The sequence below is a fragment of the Pipistrellus hanaki genome, assembly GCF_964339955.1.
Source record: "Pipistrellus hanaki genome assembly, chromosome: 10".
Classification (NCBI taxonomy): Eukaryota; Metazoa; Chordata; class Mammalia; order Chiroptera; family Vespertilionidae; genus Pipistrellus; species Pipistrellus hanaki.
Genome location: NC_140512.1, coordinates 8812847 through 8819384, shown reverse-complemented (window position 1 = coordinate 8819384; position 6538 = coordinate 8812847).

Here is a 6538-nt window from a genome sequence, read left to right as displayed (position 1 = left end):
AAATAGAAATATTTAATTTCCTGTGACTGAAGGTTCTAAGGGATTTAAAAAAAAACACAAAACTCTTCTAAATAGAATTATCAGTTATTTTTTTCTATAACAGGCAGTGTGTGTGCTTGAGGAAAACAACAGGGTTGCTAAGAGTGTTTAGAAGGAATTGCTAAACCGAAAAAGGGAAGCCATTGAAAACACATCTTCTGAAATGGATGGGGGCCTAATTGTCGGTGTCTGCGGGCGGGTGTTGATTGCCAGGAGGGAGTGGGCCTCAACATCCTCTCCGCTCTTTGCGTTTTGTATAACCGCATGGGGCGGCTTTGGCACGGGAGTCAATGGTGTCGCTGGGCTCTCTGCACTCCTGAGCGGAATTGCCCAATGCGCAGTGACCTCTCCTCCCTCGGCCCGTCCGCTGGCCGCTGCAGAAGACCAACACGGGGACGGAGAAGGACCAGCCTTGCCAGGGCTTTGCTGCCCGGCAGGTGCCTGTTTAATGTCTCACTCTGGGCGCCAGCGGGGGCGTGGTGCAGGGTAGGTACCAGGAGGCACTACAGTCCGTGTCCACTGGGAGGCGCTGGGATGCCCTGACTGTCCCTCTCGTGCGGGTCATGGCAGGACTGTGTGCACGCATAGGCGGCCGGTGGCCACCTTCTCTAGCATCCTGGGGGGCTGGTAGAGCCGGAGCCATCCACGGCCCGGCCCCCAGAGGCCACCCCGAGAGCCTGAGGCCAGCAGAGACCGAGGGCTCATCAGAGGAGCCACCGGAACGCAGGCCTCCGCAGAGCCTCAGCGCCAAGACCGGACACGCATCCCGCTCCTCAGATGCAGACCCATCACCCACCCGCCCGCTCCCTGGAGGCCTGTCCCGAAGGCAGCAGTCTCCAGCCCGGGTTTTTGGCTTTTTGTTAAGCCTCACTGGAGGATACTTCTTCCATGGATTTTTAGAGAGAGTGGAAGGGGGAGGGGAAAGAGAGAGAGAGAAAGAGGAACATCGATGAGAGAGAGACACACCGATGGGTAGCCTCCTACGGGACCAGGTATGTGCCCTCGAGCAGGAAGCAAACTTGCGAGCCTTCCGTGTTCGGGCTGACGCTCTAACCACTAAGCCAGGGCTCCACCCTGTTTTCAGCAGGGGGTTGCCCCGTCCCCACCCCCCTCCAGTTTGGTCCCATACTGACCCTTCATCTCCTCATTACGGGGTGGGGGAGTTCCTGGTTACGGTCCCTGCTGGACTCTGGCCTTGACATGCCCCCAGGCCATTAGGCCCCGCCTCCCCCACACGTTGGCCTCAGTGAGCACCTGTCCTGGCAGCCAGGCCCGTCCCCACAGCCGGAGCTCCGCACCCAGGAGGAGCCCTAGAAGGGCAGCCAGCCGCTCCTAGGCGGCCACCAGAGCTGGCTGCCGCCCAGGCCGGAGCCCTGGCCAACCAGACAGACCACAGGCGCAGAGCGCCCAGCGGTCTGGTCGCTTTGCAGAGACGATCCCTCCCCGGCTCCATGCCCTCCACCAGCAGAGCCGAGGCCAGGCCCCGACCCTTCCGCTGCCCACGTGGACAGCAGACTGGGGGAGGAAAGCCTCCTACAGCCCGCCCACCGAGATGCCGCTGCAGGCGTCCATGGAGCCACCCCTCCCTCCAGGGGCCCACGCGGCCGGATTCGCCTCCACCCCGCCCTCATCGAGGCCAGTGACTGTCACCTGGTGTGGGGACAGCCCCCCTTCCTTCTCACAGGAGAACCATCAAGCATGTGGGCCCCCCACACTTGTTGGCGGGCACAGGAGGGGCCACGGATGGTCGCTGGAGCCAGCTGGGCAAAGGGTCCAGGTTCGCGCTGTGGCCGAGCAGAGGGCCTGCGGGCAGCTCCGAGCCCAGCCGGGTAGCGGCTGCGGGACAGATGAGAGCAGCCATGGCGGGAGGGGCGGTTCTCGCTGCGGGAGGAAGTGGCCCTCAGCTGCCGCTGTGCACACAGCACAGTGATTACCGTGCTGCTCGGTTCGCTGTGCGGGGCAGCGAGCGAGTCCCCTCTGGCTCAAGGGGCCCAGAGCTGACCAGCAATCCAGCGTCATGGCCCCCGGAGGCCCCTCTGCCCAAGAAGCCGGAGCGCCCAGCCTGTCCTCTCGCTCCTCCCCGTCCTGGCTCCCCTGTCCTCTGGGGAAGGCTGGTGTCGGGCCAGAACCCCCGGCCACCGCCGCCCCCCCTTCCTCTTTCCGTTGGACCCAAATACCTCGTCCCCCGGGCTCTTCCAAAGCCTGCACTGCGGAGCCACACCCCGAGTTCCTGAGCCACGGACGCCCCAGCCACGTCTCCACAGACCTCAGTCCTCGGGAGAAACACCTGCTGGCTCCCCCTCCCGCGGCGCTGCAGACGCAAGCAGGCCTGCCCAGCTGCAGGCACAGGAGGAAGAGGCCCCTCCGTGGAAACGATGGGTTCCTTTCCTTAGGAAAACATAAACGTCTGAAATGTAAAAATACGGCGTGTTAAATGGTGCACGGAGTTCCTGCAGAAATCCCCAAAGGAGCCAGGGAGCCAGGTTTAAGAGCCAATGCCCGCGGGAGAAGGAAATACGTTCTAACGTAGCTCACACGTATTCCCAGTTGGCGGCGTGGGGCTGCCTGTGTATCAGGAGCCCAGGCGGGCGGCTTAAGCCTCCGGGTTTGTGAGCCCACTCCAGGCCTGAAACGGGAGGGTCCTGGGAGCCACCAGCACACAGTGTGCCCCCCACCCTGCCCTGGGGCAATGCGCCTTTCCAGGCCCGCTCTCCTGGGTGGACACAAGCCTGGGTCTGTGAACGGCTTGGAGGCAGGACCTCGTGGGTCCCAGCCCAGAACCGCGAGTACTGGGGAAATATTGGGGTTCCAAGGCAGGTCTCATCTGAACAAAGGGTTTTAAAAGCATGAGACAGACAATTGTAGTGCCTGGGGGGTAGGAAATCGTCTTTTAAGTGAGAGACCTTCTCCAGAAGCACAGTAGAAAGAAACAAGACTGGTCACAGTTGGTGCACACAGTAGGTCCAGGTGTATCAGGGTCACAGTTGGTGCACACAGTAGGTCCAGGTGTATCAGGGTCACAGTGCACACAGTAGATCCAGGTGTATTGGGGTCACAGTTGGTGCACACAGTAGGTCCAGGTGTATCAGGGTCACAGTTGGTGCACACAGTAGGTCCAGGTGTATCAGGGTCACAGTGCACACAGTAGATCCAGGTGTATTGGGGTCACAGTTGGTGCACACAGTAGGTCCAGGTGTATCAGGGTCACAGTTGGTGCACACAGTAGGTCCAGGTGTATTAGGGTCACAGTTGGTGCACACACTAGGTCCAGGGTGTATCAGGGTTACAGTGCACACAGTAGGTCCAGGTGCATTAGGGTCACAGTTGGTGCACACAGTAGGTCTAGGTGTATCGGGGTGGTGGCCTGGTTCTGAACACAGACTGGGAGTGGAGCTGATGACCTGGGCGCGGCCTGTGAGAGAAGTCGGGGCTGGCATTGGAGCTGTCACGAACCGAGGGGACAGCTAAAGGGGGCGTGCCAACCCGCAAGCTTGCTTCAGAATTTTTTTCAGAAAAAATGGAAGATCTGGTCTCAGGTTTAAAAAGACCGTTGATAAAGATTTTTTAAAGCTTGTCAGTGTTTTTCCCCTTCCCACAATCTCATCTCACTATCAATTAGCTCCCACTCAGATGCAGAGCAGTGGGTGTTGATGAGCCGAGAAAAGCTCTCTAATTAGAGAAAGTGGTTTTAGTTAGCACAGCTAATTGTTGGTGATTGATTTTTAGGGCCTAACGAGGGCAGGCACTGGCTGGAAAAATTCTATGCGGGTCACTTCTGCACCAAGGCCTGGCCCTGAACGAGGGGCAGAGAGCTGTGGCTCCCGGGGAGAGGAGCCAGCCTCAAGCTCATGAAACGACAGGCTCTGGGCTGTGGCGGGAACCAAGGCAGGGAGGGTTAGCACGGGCCATGCCAGCTGGATTCTACAAGAATCAGGACTCGGATCCACGATTTCCAGCACGGAGCTCCCAAACCCTCTGTTCTTCAGCCCCAACCACCCCATCTAACAAAATCATGGCGGGGTCAGTCCAGCTGGGAAACTACTCTCCCACGCTCACCCACCACCTCACACCTGCCTGTCTAATTGTCTCAGGAAGCAAGAGGCTTGTATATATGCTCAGGCTGAGGCCTCCACGGTGGCATGGCTCTCCCAACGCGCTTTCCAAATACCGCTGATGCCCAGGCCCCGCCCTGCAGACGCTCATGAACCTGGGGTGAGCGGGCAGACAGCACTGTTGTGCGGCCAGGGCTGAGCACCACTGTCCCGGCACCTGACACCACTGCCCCAGGCGACAAGGGCGTGTCCCGGACCTGCAGGGAAGATGCCCTTCCAGCCGGCAGAACAGCCCGTCACAGCGGGAGGGAGAGCCACGGGCTGCTTCTCAGGCCGTTCCCGCCGCAGCTCCCAACCATATCCCTGCTTCCGGAAGAGACATTGCCTCCGTCCACGTGGTCTTAACACAATTACTGCTTCGAGGCAGCGCAATTACCAAGAATTATTGAGAGGCAGCAAGAGGTGAGTTTTGAGGCGCAGCAGAATCATTCATCTGTTCTTTTACTGCAATTAATTTCTGTGGTGTTGGCCGAATGCCAAAAACAAAAACCTAACACAAAAACCCTGCCTTCATCACAGACCATCAGCAGAGATGCCGGTGCCAGGCTCTTGAGTAGGAGCAATGCTATCAAAACCTCTCATCCTCTCCCACTCAAGAGATCCAGAGTAAGACGTCCCTGGTGATAGGAGGCTCACGGCAATGCAGAGAAATCCAGAGATAATTTACATTTATTTCCAAGGTATCTGGTACTCTCGTGAGTAGATTCCACGGGCTAAGACGGTCACTGCCACCACCGTAAGTTTGTGCTGGTTAAGGGGACAGTAAAGGAAGGTCTAGAACGAACCTATTTCAAGAGATTTATTGAAAAAAGCATTCACAAGTGGTTGTCACCATGAACTTTGGACATCCCACATCGCTGGCACAGCCTCATGCAAGGAGTGAGATCGTTTCTAGGCAATGAGTTCCTTTTCTGAGACGGCCATCTATATTCAGTGCTTCACTGTTGTGAGCTGTGAAGGACATCAAGGCTCTCGACTCCGGGAGCAATCAGGCACCGACCACCTCTCTAAACACATAACCGAGGAGCAGTTCACTGAATGCCCTGAATTCCAAGCCACAGTAAGTTTTACTGGAACTACAGTCCATGGAAACCAGCTAGAATCGGAGCCTTCGCCATCACTATTTGTGGGGGGAGATTTCAGGAGTCGTTTCTCTGAGACAGTGCTGTTTATCCAGCTCTCCCTGAGCCCAGTCTGATACATCAAATAGGCCTCACAGAGCATCGGCCAGGAAGACCTTGGCTTTCTTGAACTACACACTGGGCTTGAAAAAAAGAGGTGCGTACGTGTGTGTGTGTGTGTGTGTGTGTGTGTACGTACGTACACAGCTTGCATACAGAGCCTTGACTTGTGCTAAGAAGCAAGCAAAGCCCTAGCTGGTTTGGTTCAATGGATAGCGCATCAGCCTGCGGACTGAAGGGTCCCAGGTTTGATTCCAGCCAAGGGCACATGCCTGGGTTGTGGGCTTGATTGCCCAGTAGGGGGCGTGCAGGAGGCAGCCAATCAATGATTCTTTCATCATTGATGTTTCTATCACTCTCTCCCTCTTCCTTCTTTTTTTTTTTTTTTTTTTTTTTTAAAGCACACGTGGCACAGACAGAACCAGCGAGCTCTGCCCACCCCTCAGGTGATCCATCACTTTCCAGACAGCGTGTTCTTGGGAGAAAGGCCGCTGGAGAAGGTACAGGGAAAGAGAGGGCTTTCGGATTTAATATACAGCACCTTCCTCATGACAAAGGTATTTGAAGTCAGAGAGCTTGGTTCCAATCCCTTTATGACCCAAAGCAGGCAAATCCCACCAGGTGTTTAATGTATCGTTCCTGTTAGTGAGCTGGTAACCATGTCTGAGGTGGTGGTGACGGACCCCGGCAGCCGTAAGAGAATGAATGGGGAGAAGCAGAGACCACTCCCAGTAGAAAGCTGCAGCACACAAGGTAAGAGCGATCAGGAACCGAGGGGAAAGCAGTCCCCAGGAAACAAAAACCACGTGTATGTAACGTCTCCCTCTAACAGTGAGGAGCGCTCTAAAAAGCAGCAGAGAGAAATGCTTCAGGACAAGACTTTCTGCCCCGAGAGATTGGTTTAGAATTTCAAGACTCACCCCAAGTCTGCGTGTCGAATGCCTCGCTGGGCAGGGCTGGGTGGGCATCGCCGAGATGTGATGTGAAGGAGAGCAGCCCTGGGGACTCTCCGCTTCCGTTATTCTTTGCACCCGAGACAAACACGCTTCCCGTCACCCCCTCCCCCTCCCCTGCGTGAGAGGAAGTTGGGACACTAGGCAAGGTCTCATCTCTGCAGAAGAGGAGGGAACACATTCGCACACCCTGGAACTGTTACCCTAACAGACAACCCTTTGTGCTGAGTGGTCCATGCAAAAATGTAATAGA